Source organism: Phyllostomus discolor, chromosome 8 (assembly GCF_004126475.2).
Source record: "Phyllostomus discolor isolate MPI-MPIP mPhyDis1 chromosome 8, mPhyDis1.pri.v3, whole genome shotgun sequence".
In the NCBI taxonomy this organism is placed as follows: domain Eukaryota; kingdom Metazoa; phylum Chordata; class Mammalia; order Chiroptera; family Phyllostomidae; genus Phyllostomus; species Phyllostomus discolor.
Genome location: NC_040910.2, coordinates 46,376,758 through 46,393,725, shown reverse-complemented (window position 1 = coordinate 46,393,725; position 16,968 = coordinate 46,376,758). Strand labels below are relative to the sequence as shown.

At 38.4% G+C, this 16,968-nt stretch overlaps 1 long non-coding RNA gene across 1 annotated transcript; it reads right to left on the bottom strand.

Moving 5' to 3' along the window:
* Positions 1–6,355: 6,355 nt before the first annotated feature.
* On the bottom strand, positions 6,356–9,783 carry LOC118502299. Its single transcript, XR_004905009.1, has 4 exons — positions 9,643–9,783; positions 9,384–9,389; positions 8,247–8,250; positions 6,356–6,373 (listed from the first exon to the last, which is right to left on the bottom strand). It is a non-coding gene; the product is annotated as an uncharacterized LOC118502299 (long non-coding RNA).
* Between the last annotated feature and the right edge of the window lie 7,185 nt (positions 9,784–16,968).

Genomic DNA, 16,968 nt, shown 5'->3' with positions numbered 1-16,968 from the left:
TTCTCCTCCTGAGATGATTTTGCCCCTGGAACATGTGGACAGAGGCTACTAACCACCTACAGTATCCATCACAAATAATTATCCCACCCCTATTGTCAACATGAGAAGGTGACAAAGTCTAGTATGGTCCAGCACTTCTCCAACTTCAAGATGCATATAAGTCACCTAGGTTTACTGTTCAAATGCAAGTCCTGGTGGGCCCAGGGGTTCTTAGAATCAATGAGTTCCCAGGTGGTGTTGATGCTGCAGGTGCTGCTCGCTGGACCACACTTTGAGTAGTATGGCTGGATCTATGTCAGAGTCGGGTGTAGGTACTTTTAGGTCTTCAGAACCAAAAATCGTTTGCAGGTAACTTTGAATAGATAGTGTATATTCACTCATTCCAGAAGCTGTTATAATTTCATTGTTCAATTATTTCAAGGATTCATGAATGACATCATATGATATGTTTCTGAAAAGTACCTAATTTGATTTGTTTGCATAAGGGCCCTTGTGTGACACCATGAAAATTATTATTGAAGAAAAATTTGCTGTAAGCAAAAGATGAGTTTCCAAAGATACTTACATCATAATTCCAATAAACTTGTAATATGTTACTTTTTCAGTGCAAGACAGACTTCAAGTAGAAGATGGAATAGTGTGACTAATCAGCTAACTTTAAGAAAAGATGCCATGATTATGTAGGTGGGACTAATGTACTCACTGTGGTTCTAACATTGGAACAGGAGGGAAGAATAGTTGGAATCAGAGGGAAACTGGAAGATGTTACACGGCTGGCCTTGAAGATGGAGAAAGGGCATAGTGGCAGGAGAAACTGGGGTAAGAGAGGAATTGAGACCCTCCCTGAAGCCTCCAGAAGGAACCTGGCTTTACAGACATCTTGCTTTCTGCTCATTGACTCATCAGGCTTCTGACCCCCAGATCTGTAGGTGTATTAACTTGTTTCCTTTAAACCCATAGTGTGATGATTTGCTACAGCAGCAATAACAATGTTATGCAGACACTTATTCAGTCATTTTTAGGGGAAAGTGACGTTAAGGACCTCAGTTCATTTATTTGCATCCCTTGGGTAAGGACATTTTCTGTTGAAACACCCAATAAGCAGAAAAAACAAATCTAAAGTCAATTTGGAGATTCTGCCCCATTAGCTGGTACAGAGATCCCTATTGTATAAAAGAAAACATAGTTCTGACTTCGAGGTCTTTGGACATTGAGAAAGGAAAATAATTAAAGGTAACTGCCCTGACCATGAGGCTCAATTAGTTGAAGCATTGTTCTGTGTATCAAAAGGGTGTGGGTTGGATTCCTGGTAATGGCACTTGCCTACATTGGGGGTTTGATCCTCCATTGGGGCGTGCATGTGTGGCAACAGATCAATCTTTCTCATTTGAGTCTCTCTCTCTCTCTCCCTCTCTCTCTCTCTCTCTCTCTCTCCCCACCCGCCTCTGTCTGTGAAATCAATGGAAACATGTCCTGAGATGAAGATAAAAAAAAAACAAACAGAAAACCATACTACTTAAAATCTTTGTGTGTAAGTTTCTGCATTTTTATTTTTATTTTTTAATTTTATTTTAATTGTTGTTGAAGTACAACTTTCTATCTTTCACTCCCAGCCCAGCCCACCCACCCAGCCCTCCCCTCCCATTTTCATCTGACCCTAGTTTTTGTCCATGTGTCCTTTATACTTATTCCTGTAAACCCTTCCCCTTTTCACCTGAAATTCCCTCCCCTCTGCCCTCTGAACACTGTCAGACTGTTCTCTATTTCAGAGTCTTTGGTTATATTTTGCTTGTTTGTTTGTTTTGTTCTTTAGGTTCCTGTTAAAGGTGAGATCATATGGCATTTGTCTTTCACTGTCTGGCTTATTTCGCTTAGCATAATGCTTTCCAGTTCCATTCATGCTGTTGCAAACAATAGGAGCTCCTTCTTTCTTTCTACTACATAGAATTCCATTGTGTAAATGTACCATAGTTTTTGATCCATTTATTTACTGATAGGCACCTAGGCTGCTTCCAACACTTGGCTATGAAACAGCAGAAGAGGAAATCAAGAAAAAAAAATCCCATTCAACGTAGCAAAAAGAAAAATAAAATACCTAGGAATAAATCTAACCAAAGAGGTAAAGGACCTGTATGCAGAAAAGTACACAACACTGAAGAAAAACATCAAGGAAGACACAAACAAATGGAAACATATACCATGTTCATGGATTAGAAGAATTAACATCATCAAAATGTCCATACTACCCAAAGCAATTTGCAGATTCAATGCAATGCCTATTAAAGTACCAATGGCATATTTCAAAGATATGGAACAAACACTTCAAAAATTTATATGGAACCATAAACGACCCCAAATAGCTGCTGCAATTTTGAGAAAGGAAAGCAAAGTAGGAAGGATAACATTACCTGATACCAAACTGTATTGCAAGGCCACTGTAATCAAAACAGCTTGGTACTGGCATAAAAACAGGCACATGGACCAATGGAACAGAACAGAGAGCCCAGAAATAAACCCAAGTCTCTATGGTCAATTAATATTTGACAAAGGGAGCAGCAACATAAAATGGAGTAAAAACAACCTCTTCAACAAGTGGTGTTGGGATAACTGGACAGCTACATGCAAAAAAATGAAACTTGAGCACCAAATTACACCATACACAAAAATAAATTCAAGGTGGATAAAAGATTTAAATATAAGCCATGACACTATTAAAAACATAGAGGAGAACCTAGGCAGGAAAATCTCAAATATTTCACACAGCAACATTGTTACTGATATGTCCCCCAGAGCAAGGGGCATAAAGGAAAGAATAAACAAATGGGATCTCATAAAAAAAAGTTTCTACATTTTTAAATCTTCATTTTAATTCAAGCTGTCATAATTTTCTTTTCTATCCTCTCCAGTTTTATCTCAAATTTTATTTCAACATCAAAGATGGGATTATTGAGCCCATTTATGTATACTATGCAATTGAATGTTTATTTGTTAAATCACATTTATACATATAAATATTATATATACACATACACATATACATATACACATAAACACACTACTAACCCATAAGAGAGTCCTGGACTTAACAAAATATTTGTGTACATTCTATTTTTTCTTCACTATATTCATTAGATTTATTATTATCCCACATTACAATCAGAAATAAGAAAATGGGCTCAGGGAGATTCAGTTTTTCAGAATTATGTAACAATGAACTTAAAACCTTTGTACATACATATCTATGGATTATGTAAACATGGACCCATGCAACATAGTATTCTTAATTCTGTAAAGCCCCTTTAATTCAGCAAACTGTACACTTTAAACATGAGTAAGAAAAAAATCTAATGATGAATGGTTCAAGGTAAGATGTAGAATGGAGGTAGCTGAGTCACACTTTAACAGGGGAGGCAGAAATGTCACTGGGTAGGGAGCAATGTGTGTTAAATGGATATAAAAAAGTAGCATTAATATAAGGCAAATCACATATTTTTATAAACTAAAAGATTAGCTTACATATATAAATAGAGTAAACTGATGTAAAGACAGGGTGCAAGTGAGCCTTACATAACTTCATAGATGAGCCATAGACACTCAATAAAGAGACTCACAGCTGATGCAGACTCAGGAAATTCAGGGCACAGATCAGAACAATTCCCATCACATAAACCCATTTGAGAAAAAAGGTATTATAATAATATAGCATTTAGGACAAGTTGTTATACAGCATTAGCTAATTGGTACAATAATCCAGGCAAACAAAACTGAGGGCAATTATTAATAACCCTCCATTTCTTAATTTTTGGTATATGTTCTGAGATTTGGAGGCAGCATTTGTGATCATTCAATTATTGGAATTTATCTGGATAACTGAATTAACAACTGACTCTATTTAGGTTCCTTCCAAGTAATGCGGATAGGTTGGAAGGATTTGCATGTTTAGCATAAAACTAGTGACCCTGCATCACAGGCTTCAGAAGCAATTCAAGCCCTCTTGTGCATCACTCTCTGGTCATTGAGATGGAAGAGATTCCAGCACATGAGGAGATATGAATCAATGATATTGACATAGTTCATTTGCTGTCTATTTCATAATTAGGCCAAATTTTAGAGTAGTGGAGATATTTTGTTTAGAGATACAGAGGAATCATATTTAAATACAGCACTATAATTTTGAAGAACAAACAGAAAAATAATTGAGTAATAAAATTTGAAATATACTAACCATCCTTTACCTAAGTGAAAACCGGCCCCTGCACATATAACCCATTTTCTATACATCTGAAGTAGATCATAGCATGAAAAAAATATTTTGCAGAGTAATCAAATAAGTAATGCTTTCCCACCTTTAAGTTTAATTTTGACTGAAGCTCATATTAGGTCAATCTGTTGAACAAATTAACCTTTCCATGTGGACCTTGCCTGGAGATATGTATTTGATAATCAGTGTTTGCCAGGGACTATGGTAGGCATTGCGGACACTGAACTGAATGAGAAAATAAAAACAGGCATGCAGTTAAAAATAAGCAGGTGGTGAAAGACAAATACCGTATGACCTCACCTATAAGTGGAACCAATCAATGAAATAAACATGCAAGCAAAATATAAGCAGAGACCTTGAAATAAAGAACAAGCTGATCAACAAAACAAACAAGTAAAATATAACCAGAAACACTGAAATTAAGAACAATCTGACAGTAACCAGAAGGGACGTGGGAGGGAATAATGAAGGTATAGGGGAAGAGAGGTAAGGTTTTCAGGAACAACTATAAAGGACACATGGACAAAACCAAGGTGGGGATGGAAGCAGGGGAGGGAGGTGAAGATGGCTGGGGTGTGGAGGGAGTGATTAGGGGTAAATGCAGACAACTGTACTTGAACAACAATAAAATCATTTTTTTTAAAGACCAAACTAACAGTAACCACAGGGGAGGTGGGAAGAGGATAACAGGGGAAAGATATGGGAGGGTCATCAAGGAACATGTATAAAAGACCTATGGACAAAGCCAAAAGGGGGGAAGAATTGGAGGTGGGAGGTGGGGGTAGGTGGGGTTGGAGAAAGTGGTGGGGACAAGTGGAGAGAACTGTACTTGAACAACAGTAAAAAATCCTTTAAAAATGTATTTGACCAGAAAAAAAAAATCTGCAGAATGTGAAAGCCCATGTTATCAGGAAGAATAGTTAAGGGAGTGAAGTAGACTAGAAGGACAGACCAGAGTGGAAATTGTATTTTACATTTCCCTGTGAAAACATCACATGAACAGACTTAGTTAACAAGTGGAGTTTATTTCACATGGGTAATACAACTCATGAATATTCTTTCAGTAACATGAAAGAAAATTCTTGACATCCTATGTGCCATTTGAGAAGAAAGTATTCTTAGGAAGTCCATATGGCCCCAGGAAATAAGTGGGAATTTCCAAATATTTTTTACTGAAACTTGGGAAAAGCTTTGTTAAAGTGAGATAATGGACAAAAGAGAAAAAGTCTATATGAGAGTAGAAAGCATGATAAACTGAAGTATTTCTGTTTTTAGAGAAGTTGAATTCAAATAAATAGACATTCTAGTAAATAAGTAAAAGACACACTTTGACATTCCTCTCCACAGACTGGCACATGGCCAGCTCCACTTGACTCTGTACTTGACTCTACTTGACTCTGAAGTCTTCAGCAGCAAGACAGGCATTGTCAACCTGCAGAGCGATGTGAGCATTCCCCACAGAAGTTGCAAAGACCTGAGCCCTCAGGTCCTCGATGGTCTTGAAATGATGTTCCCAGTCTCTGTACTGGGATCTCTTCTTCTCCAGATATTTCCACATTTTTCTTTCTCATCTCCACTTATCAGCCTCCAAGATTCTCACTGTCTCCAGGTAGAAGGCCAGGCAGTCATACAGACATTGCACAGTCTTCTTCTGACTCTGGATACTTTCTATGCCTGCCAGACCCCCAGTAATCCCTGCAGCCAGAACCCACAGATCCATAGCTGACCCACACGCTGGTAGTGTGGGAGATGGAGATCTGAGATCCTGAGTCCCCAGACCCTGAACAGACCCTGGTTGAGTTGCTGGCTGGCTGGCTAGGCTGGTGGCTGTGCAACTGAGGAAGCCCAGGGTCTGGTAGTTTGTGGAGAATATGGAACAGGTTCTGAAGCTCATGTTCAGGGCCAAAGGCCAAAGGCCAAAGTCCCAACCAAAATATTTCTTTAAAAAATTATTTAGTAATTTAGATGTGAAGAGGAAGATGGATAGAGAGAGAGAGAACGAGAGGAGGGGGTGGTGAGACAGGGAAAGAAGTACCAATCTGGTTTTCCACTTTTTGATGCATTCATTTGGTGTTTCTATTATGTGCCCTCAATAGAGAAATACAAGACAACCTGAGAACAATTAATTAAATGACAATAACTACATACCTATTGACAATTACTTTGAATGGAAAAGGATTAAATATTCCAATGAAATGACAAATGCATAAAAAGATGTGATAAAAAGGGATCTGAAGGTGGTGGGGGGAGTAGATGAGAGCAAAGTCTACCTCCCCCTGCAAACAGGTGGAACACCTAGCAATCTTCTGAGGAACAGAGTGAACAGCCAACAGTACCCCAGTATATATGAAGATTGAAGACCAAAAATTTAGAGGACATTGAAAAATCAGATGGTAAGGAGAATGCTTCAGGACAAGAAGGTCCCTGAGACAAGCACAGGGACCAGGGCAGCTGCAGCCCCAGGTCCAGCACCCGCTAAATCTGCTGCAGGGTTCTTGGGACAGAGCCAGGTAAACATCTCCCTCTCCTGCCAAACAAGGTTTGAATAGCACTGGAAGAGATGAGGTTGCTTGAAATTTCAGAGAGGGGAATAAGGATGAAGTGGCAAATACAAAGGGGCTGTGAGCACCTACTGAGACTGTGGATGCTGGCTGGGGAGAGCTGAGAGTTGGGCCATTATGGGCTCTGACCTGGATAGTTCCTGGACTAGTCAGAGAGGTTGGTTGCATGAGAGGCCAGGCCCTTAAATGGAGTGGCAGGCTTAAGCAGGAGGATTTTTTTCAAAAAGAAAAAGTGAAAAAAAGAGACTCGGCAGCTGTTTAGGGAATTCTCCTGCAGTAGTCGCTCTGGTCTCCTCCCCACCCAGCCCCACAACACTTCTGCAGTAGCATAGAAAGCCCCACGCCCACACCTGAAGCCCCGGGAAGAGTGCACAGCTTGGAAGGCCCCCTGAGCTCACACTCATAGCCCCAGGGAGAGTGGGCACCCAAACCTGCACCTGAAGGACAGCGGCTGCTCCTTCGGCCACACCCTCAGGCCCAGGATGGAGTGTGCCTGACCCTGCCACACAGAGGCACAGTGCACCCAACCTCTGTGCCACTGGGGAAACAGCAGAGGAGGCACACACCTGCGTCTGCAGTGGCAGCCATGGTTGCACCCCTGTCCTTCAGGGCCAACTGGCTCTCTGGGATGAAGGCAGAGATGTCTCTGCAGAAGAGATCTAGAGGATTCAGGGAGTTGGGAATCCCCAGAGGGACTTCACTCAGTTGGGCTTCACTCAGTTGGGAGGTGGAGGCTGAACTGGCCTGAGGGAGCACTGAGAGTCTCTAGCATCTAGGACAGCCAATAGCAAGAAGGGGGGAGGGTGTGGATTGCCCCTGGAGGTTGGCCAAGTGCCCCTCAGGAAGGGAGAGAAGCAAAATGAATCCTCCCACCCCCTCAGCCTGCAGCAGCCAGGAAGACCAGCAGAACTGGCTTGGCCAGTTTGAAGCCAGCAGGAGGCTTTTTTTTTTTTTAAGTAATTTTTTTCTTTTGACTCCTTCCTCCTCTTTTTCCTTCTTTTTTTTTTATTCCTTCTTCCTTTCTTTCCCTTTTTATTTCCTTCTTTTTTTAAATTCCCACAAGTGACACAATTAAATCTGGAACTGTGAAAAGACCAGAGTTGGACCTAAAGAGGGGGTATCCCAACAGTTGAGACAGTGAGACAAGTTTGACTTTGCTACTCCCAACAACTTGCAAGTTATTGTATATTTTTTTCATTATTCTTACATCTTTCATTTTATTAGTATTTTTGTATTTCTCTTCTTTCTGTTTAGTCTTCTTCACTTGGCTGGTTAAATTGCATTGTTCGACTGGTTTCCCTTGTTCTCTCTTTCATAGTATATTGTTAATTTCCTGTCTTTCACTTCACTTGTGTTCCATTAGCACACAATTCTAGGTCTTATACTTCCTACTCTTGTTATCTAAATCACATAGATTCTGTAACATGACTGTTGCTCCATTATTATTGTAAATAATTGCTGTCCCATACAATTGTAAACCCTACACAGCACCCCTCCCAGGTCTTAGCTCACTTCACTGTTTCCTGAAATTTATTACTGTTGTGGTTAACTCTATTCTCTCACACACTACACCTATTTTCCATCCTTTAATCTCACTTTACCTCATAATCTGATCTCCCAAAAGCTCATTGTTTCCTAGATCCCACTCACAATCTTCCCCCCACCCCAACAGGAGTCTTGTCTTCTTTCCACCCTTTCTAAAAAGTGGCAAAAGTGATATTGGGTAAAATATCATGGTTAACACTATACATATCCAAAGGATCTCCTATCTCTTCTTTATGGGCTGATACTTTAAATATCATAGAATACACACTGCTGTCTTAAACGATTTTGCCTTCCCCCTCTAACTGATCATAAAAAAGAGTAGGTGGAAGCTGTGAACACCAAGATACCTGCTGGAAGAGAAAACCCACCAACAAAGGAACCACCAACAGATAACAACAGAAGAAGGTGAAGGAGGGAGCAGAAGCCACAATAACTCAACCCAGGACTTCTCTGGAAATACAACCTAATTGTGGAGAAATTACTCAGAACAAACAACTGGACAAAAGCAAGAGAGAATCCTCAAAACCTTGTACACACAGAAGAATTAGCTTCAACACAACTTGCCCATACCTGCACAACAGATTACAAGAGGTGGAAGTCAGAGTGACCCTCAGTTAACCAGCTGGTGGGAAGAAACCACCAAAGAAAGACCCAACAACAATCAAAACCCAAAGACATACACAGAGCCAACATAAACAACAGCACAAGGCCAGTGAGCTTGGGAGATCAAGGAGACTACACCACTGAATCTCACAGGTATTCTACCACAGAAGTTCACACCATAAACCCAGGGAGTTAGAACAGATAAATTTAAGAATCAGAGGCTAACAAGAAGAGTCTCACAAACAATGGGAAGACAGAGAAACAATCCCCAAATGAAAGGAAAGGAGGAAGCCTAAGAAAGAATGCTAAATGAAATAGAGGCAACTCATCTATCAGATATTGAGTTCAAAGCAATGGTTATTAGGAAACTCAATGAGCTCACAGAGAATTACCAAAAACTATAGGGAAACTACAATGAACTCACTGCAAACTATAGCAACATGAAAAAGGAAACAGAAACTATCAACAAGGGTCAAGAGGAAATGAAGAATACAATTTTGAATTGAAGAACACAGTAGAAGGAATCAAAAGCAGGATTGATGAAGCAGAAGATTGGATCAGCAAGCTGGAAAGACAAGGTAGGAAAAAAAACACCCAGAGTGAACAAAAAAAAAAAAAAGAGGCTCAGAAAGAATGAATAGAGGTTAAATAAATTGCAGGACAGCATAAAACATAATATCTGTATAATTGGGATACCAGAAGAAGAAGAAGGGCAAGGGATAAAAAACCTGTTTGAAAATGTAATGATAGAAAACTTCCCTAATTTGATGAGACAAAAAGTCACACAAGTCCAGGAAACACAGACAGTCCCAATCAGGAGGAACCCAAAGGGGCCCACTTCAAGACACATCATAATTAAAATGGCAAAATTCCAAGATAGAGAGAGAATCTTAAAGGCAGCAAAAGAGATACAGGAAGTAACATACAAGGAAACCCCAATAAGACTAGCACTGATTTCTCAGTGGAAACGCTTCAAGCCAGAAGAGAATGGCAAGAAATATTCCAAGTAATGAAAATTAGAGGCTGGCAACCAAGACTGCTTTATCCAGCAAGGCTCTCAATTAAAATGGAAGGCCAAATAAGTAGCTTCACAGACAAAAGAAGCCTCAAAGTATATACTTCCTCCAAACCAGATTTGCAAAGGGATGCTAAAGGGTTTGCTTTAAGAACAGGAAGAAAAACAGTGAAAAAGAGAGGAACACAGGTACAAAAAATGTCGATGAATAAGTACCTATCAATAATAACCTTAAATGTAAATGCATTAAATGCTCCAATCAAAAGACACAGATAGCAGAATGGATAAGAAAATATGACCCATACATATGCTGCCTACAGGACACATCTCAGGATAAAAGACCTACACAGGCAGAAAGTGAAGGGCTGGAAACAAATATTCCAAGCAAATGGACAGGAAAAAAGCCGGGATAGCAGTACTCATATCAGACAAAATAGGCTTCAAAAAAAGGGCCATAAAGAGACACAAAGAAGGTCACTTCATAATACTCAAGGAAGAATCCATCAAAAGGACATAAACATTGTAAATATATATGCACCCAACAGAGGAGCACCCAAATACATAAAGAAAATCTTGGAGGACTTCAAGAAAGATATTGACAGCAACACAATTATAGTGGAGGATTTTAACACCCCACTGTCAAAAATGGACAGATCTTCCAAACAAAATATCAACAAAGATATTATACATTGAACAATGCCCTGTATGAAATGGACTGATAAATACAGAATCTTTCATCCCAAAGAAACAAAAATACACATTCTTTTCAAATGTACATGGAATATTTTCAAAGATAGACCAAAGATAGGACACAAAACAAGCCTCAACAAATTCAAGAAAATTGAAATCATGCCAAGCATTTTCTCTGACCACACGGGAGTGAAACTAGAAACCAACCTCAAGGAAAAAAAAAACCCAAACCCTCAGACTCATGGAGATTGAATAGCATGCTATTAAACAATGAATGGATCAAGAATGAGATTAGGGAAGAAATCAAAAAGTTCCTGGAAACACATGAAAATGAACTCACAACAACCCAAAACTTATGGAACACAGCAAAGGCAGCACTGACAGGGAAGTTCATAGCAATACAGGCCTACCTAAAAAAGATAGAAACATTTCAAATAACAACCTAACTCTATGCCTACAAGAACTCGAGGAGCAACAACAAAGACAGCCCAGAGCAAGTAGAAGGAAGGAAATAACCAAGATAGGAGCAGAATTAAATGACATAGAGACTAAAAGCACAATTCTAAGGATTAATGAATCCAGGAGCTGGTTCTTTGAAAAGATAAACAAAATTGACAAGCTTTTAAGTAGTCTCATCAAGAAAAAAAGAGAGAGGACCCAAATAGACAGAATCAGAAATGAAAGAGGAGAGATTACAACTGGTACCACAGAAATACAAAGGATTGTAACAAATTACTATGAAGAGCTGCATACCAAGAAATTTGAAAACCTAGGTGAAATAGACAAATTTCTAAAAATGTATAATCTTCCAAAACTCAATAAAGAAAAAGCAGAAAACCTGAACAACCAATAACAGCTGTTGAAAATTGAGACGGTAATCAAAAAGCTTAAGACACACAAAAGCCCTGGACCAGACAGTTACACAGGAGAATTTTACAAAGCATTTAAGGGAGAGTTAAACTCCATCCTCCACAGATTATTTCAAAAATTCAAGAAGATGGAAGACTCCAAAACTTTTTTAATGTAGCCAGCCTCATCCTAATCCCAAAACCAGATAAAGACACAACAAAGAAAGAAAACTTTAGGCCAATATTGCTGATGAACATAGACGCTAAAATCCTCAACAAAATATTGGCAAACCTCATCCAACAATACCATAAAAAGATCATACACCATGACCAAGTGGGATTCATCCCAGGGATGCAAGGATGGTTCAAAATTTGCAAATCAGAAAATGTAATACATTACATAAACAAAAGCAAAGACAAAGGTCACATGATCATATCAACAGGTGCAGAAAATCATTTGATAAGGTACAACACACATTTATGATAAAAAACACTCATCAAAGTGTGAATAGAGGGAGCATTCCTTAACATAATAAAGGCCATATATGAGAGACCTAGAGCCAACATAATACTCAATGGACAAAAACTTAGAGCTTTCCCACTAAGATCAGGAACAAGACAAGGATGCCCACTTTCACCACTGCTATTCAACACACTACTGGAAGTCTTAGCCTCAGCAATCAGACAAGAAAAAGAAATAAAAGGCATCCAAATGGAAAGGAGGAAGCAAAACTGTTACTGTTTGCAGATGACATGACAGTGTACATAAAAAACCCTATAGACTCCACCAAAAATTTACACGACCTAATAAGTGAATTTGGCAAAACAACAGGATACAAAGTCAATACTCAGAAATCAAAGGCATTTTTGTAGACCAAAAAATGAAATATTAGAAAAAGAAACCAGGGAAAAAATCCCATTTGATATAGCAACAAGAAAAATAAAGTACCAAGGAATAAACCTAACCAAGCAGATAAAAGATCTATACTCAGAAAATGATACAACATTGAAGAAATTAAGGAGGACACAAACAAGTGGAAGCATGTACCATGCTCATGGATTGGAAGAATTAACATCATCAAAATGTCCATACTACCCAAAGCAATTTATAGATTCAATGCAATCCCTATTAAAATGTTAATGACATATTTCACAGGTATAGAACAAACATTTCAAAAATCTATATGGAACCATAAATGACCTCGAATAGCTGCAGCAATTTTGAGAAAGAAGAACAAAGTAGGGAGGATGACAGTATCTGACATCAAACTGTATTACAAGGCAACAATAATCAAAACAGCCTGGTACTGGTATAACATACACATAGATCAATGGAACAGAATAGAGAACTTAGAAATAAACCCAAGTCTCTATGGTCAATGAATAATTGACAAAGGGGAAGAAACATAAAATGGAGTAAAAATAGCCCTTTCAACAAATCATGTTGGGAGATCTGGACAGCTCCAAGCAAAAAAAAATAAAATAAAATAAAACTCAATCACCAACTTACACCATACACAAAAATAAATTCAAGGTGGATAAAAGACTTAAATATAACCCTGGCTGGTGTAGCTCAGTGGATTGAGCACAGGCTGTGAACCAAAGCATCGCAGGTTCAATTCCCAGTCAGGGCACATGCCTGGGTTGCAGGCCACTGCTGCCAGCAACTGCACATTGATGTCCCTCTCTCTCTCTCTCTCTCTCTCTCTCTCTCTCTCTCTCTCTCTCTCTCTCTCTCTTCCTTCCCTCTCTAAAAATAAACAAATACAATCTTAAAAAAAGACTTAAATATAAGTTGTGACACCATAGAAGTCCCAGATGAAAACATTGGCAGGAAAATTTCAGACATTCCATGCAGCAGCATCTTCACTGATATGTACCCTAAAACAAGGGACATAAAGGAAAGAATAAACAATTGAGATGTCATCAAATTAAAAAGCTTCTGCATGGCCAAAGAAAATGGCATTAAAATGGAAAGAGAACCAACTGTATGGGAAAACATGTTTTTCAATAATACCTCGGACAAGGGTTTGATCTCCAAAATGTATAAAGAACTCACACAACTCCACCCCAGGAAGACAAACAACCAAATCACAAAATGGACAGAAGGCCTGAACAGACACTTCTCCACGAAGGACATACAGAGGATCCAGAGATACATGAAAAGATGCTCTGCATCGCTAGCCATCAGAGAGATACAAATTAAAACCACAATGAACCACCACTTCACACCCATCAGAATGGACATCATGAACAAATCAACAAAGAAGTGTTAAAGAGGATGTGGAGAAAAAGGAACCCTACTGCACTGTTGGTGGGATTAGGGTGGTACAACCACTGTGGGAAACAGTATGGAATTTCCTCAGAAAAACTAAAAATGGAACTGCCTTTTGACCCAGCAATTCCACTGCTGGGATTATATCCTAAGAACTCTGAAACACCAATCCAAAAGAACCTATGCACCCCAATGTTCATAGCAGCACAATTTACAATAGCCAAGTGCTGGAAGCAACCTGAGTACCCATCAGTAAATGAGTGGATCAAAAGACTATCATACATTTACACAATGGAATACTATACAGCAGATAGAAAGGAGCCCCTACCCTTTGTGACAGCATGGATGGAAGTAGAGAGTGTTATGGTAAGTGAAATAAGCCAGGAGGTGAGGTACAAATACCATATGATCTCACCTTTAACTGGAATATAATCAACAAAAGAAAAAAAGCAAGCAAAATGTACCAAAGATATAGAAATTAAGAAAATTTAACAGTAACCAGAGGGGAGGTGGGAGGGGATAATGAGGGGAAGGGTTTTCAGAAACTAATATAAAGGACACATAGACAAAACCAAGGGGGAGGATGGAAGCAAGGGAGGGAAGCGGGTTTGGCTGGTGTGGGTGGGGAGTAGTTGGGGGAAAATGCAGACAACTGTAATTGAACAACAATAAAATAATTATTTTTTAAAAAGAAAATGGAGTAGCCAAAGAACTTATACACAAGACTCATGGAAATGAACAATGGCAGAGGGGTTGCCTGAGGGAGCAGAGGGTGCTGGATGGAATGGGGAGAGGGGAAAAAATCAGTACAAGTGTAACAACATAATCAATACAATATAATTTTTTTTAAAAAGGAAGTGTATTTTTCCCTGGAGCCTCCAGAAGGACTCCAGTCTTGCAGACATCTGAATTATAGCCCAAAGAGAACAATTTTAGACCTCTTACCTTCTAGAATTTTAAGATAGATATTTGTTTGTTTTATGCCAGCAGTGTAGCAATTTTTGTTAGAGCAAGAATAAAATTTCAATATAGGCATTTATCCAATAAATTATTGTTTGCAGGAACTTATGGTTGTCAAGTGGGAGGGGGCTGGGTGAAAAAGGTGAAGAAGGGATTAAGAAGTACACACTGGCATTTACAAAATAGTCATGGGGATGTAAAGTATGGCATAGGCCATATAGTCAATAATATTAATATAACTATGTATGGTGTCAAGTGGGCACGAGACTTACTGGGGGATCTCTCTGTAAGTTACATAAATGTCTAACCCCTATAATGATAAATGTCAACTGTAACTCAAAAAAAATTTAAGGTACTTTTAAAAATAAAAAAATTGTTGGCAGAATTGCTTCAATATGGTATAGTGCCTGGTGGGTACTGGAAATATCAGGGGGATCACTTTGTGAAGTATATGATTGCCTAACCACTATGCTATATGGTTGAAACTAATTTGATTTAGGTGGTGGTCATGCCATGCGATATACAGATGATGTACTATAGAATTGTACACCTGAAACCCATATAATTTTACTAACCAATAACCTAATAAAAATTTTTAAATATTGAATGTCGGTTGTAATTGAAAAATAAAATAAAACAAAAAGAACAAATTATTTGCAGGAACTAATTTTAAGCTGCTCTTTTTTAAAATCTTATTTTATTTCCATTGCTGTTCAAGTACAGTTTTCTGCCTTTTACTTCCATCCCAGCCCATTGCCCCAGCCCTACTCACTTCCCGTTTCCACCCCCTCTTGTTTTTGTCCATGTGTTCTTTATATGTGTTCCTGCAAACCCTTCCCCTTTTCCCGTGAAATTCTTTCCCCTCTCCCCTCTGGTCACTGTCAGCCTGTTCTCAATTTCAATGTTTTTGGGTATATTTTGCTTGTTTGTTTGGTTGGTTGATTAGGTTCCTGTTAAAGGTAAGATCATATGGTATTTGTCTTTCACCACCTGGCTTATTTTGCTAAGCTGCTCATTTTTAAAATTTATTTTTCAGTTACACTTGATATACAGTATTATATTAGTTTCAGGTGTACAACACAGTGATTAGACATTTATTTTTAATATATAATCTTTATTTTTTCATTACCACTTAGCCCCCTTGTGCCCCCTCACCCCCAAAATAACCACCCTGTTGTTCATGTCCATGAGTCCTATTTCTTTATTCCTCAATCTCTCCACCACCTAACCTCCCCCCAGTAGCTGTCCTTTTTGTTCCATCTATGAGTCTGTGTCAGTTTTGCTTGTTAGTTCAGTTCGTTTGTTAGGTTCCACACATGAGTGAAATCATATGGTATTTATATTTATCTGACTGGCCTATTTCACTTAGCATAATAGACCTCTATATAACATAAAAAGTGATCATTCTGATAAATCTAGTACCATCCTACATTATATATAGTTGTTAAAATGTTATTGGCTGTATTTCTTATGCTGTACTTTGCATTCCCATGACTATTAAGCCTCTCAATCCATTCAGTGAGCACTGCTTAAGTACAGCCATTTCATGGTAAATCCCACCTTCAAATAGAAGGTGAAAATTAGAGTCCATGTGGAGATATTCTGCCCCACTAGGTGGTACAGAGAATTCTCCATTGCATAAGTGTAAATGTCCTGATCTTGAAGCCTTTGAGAATCTAAGTTAGGAAAAATAATTTCATATTAAAATTATAGTCCTCCTTTAAATCTTCGTGTCAAAATTTCTACATTCTCCCCATTTTGTGTTCACTCAAACATTCATTCTTTTTATTTTTATTCCATCCAACTTTCCCTCAAGATTTCTTTAGCATAATAAATGGGAATATATGTGATTCTGTGTGCATGTACATGTATGTGTGTGAAGGTGCTGATTTGAGAGAAAATTGTACACAATTGTACACACACAGCCCTAAACTTGAAGATTGTCTTTGAACTCAACAGAGTATTTCAATACATTTAATTTATTCTGCACAATGTTTATGTGTAATTAGAATTTATTATCTCATATTACTGTCAGAAATTAAGAAACTAGTTCAGGGTGATTAAATTTTTAACAATAACATAACAAAGGAGTTAACCCTTGTACATCTTTGCAAAGTATACACAAATGGGGTCATGTAGTATAAATTCTTAATTTCTGTATGTCTCACTTAATTCAGCATGTTGTATGTGCTGTGTATTATATGTAATTA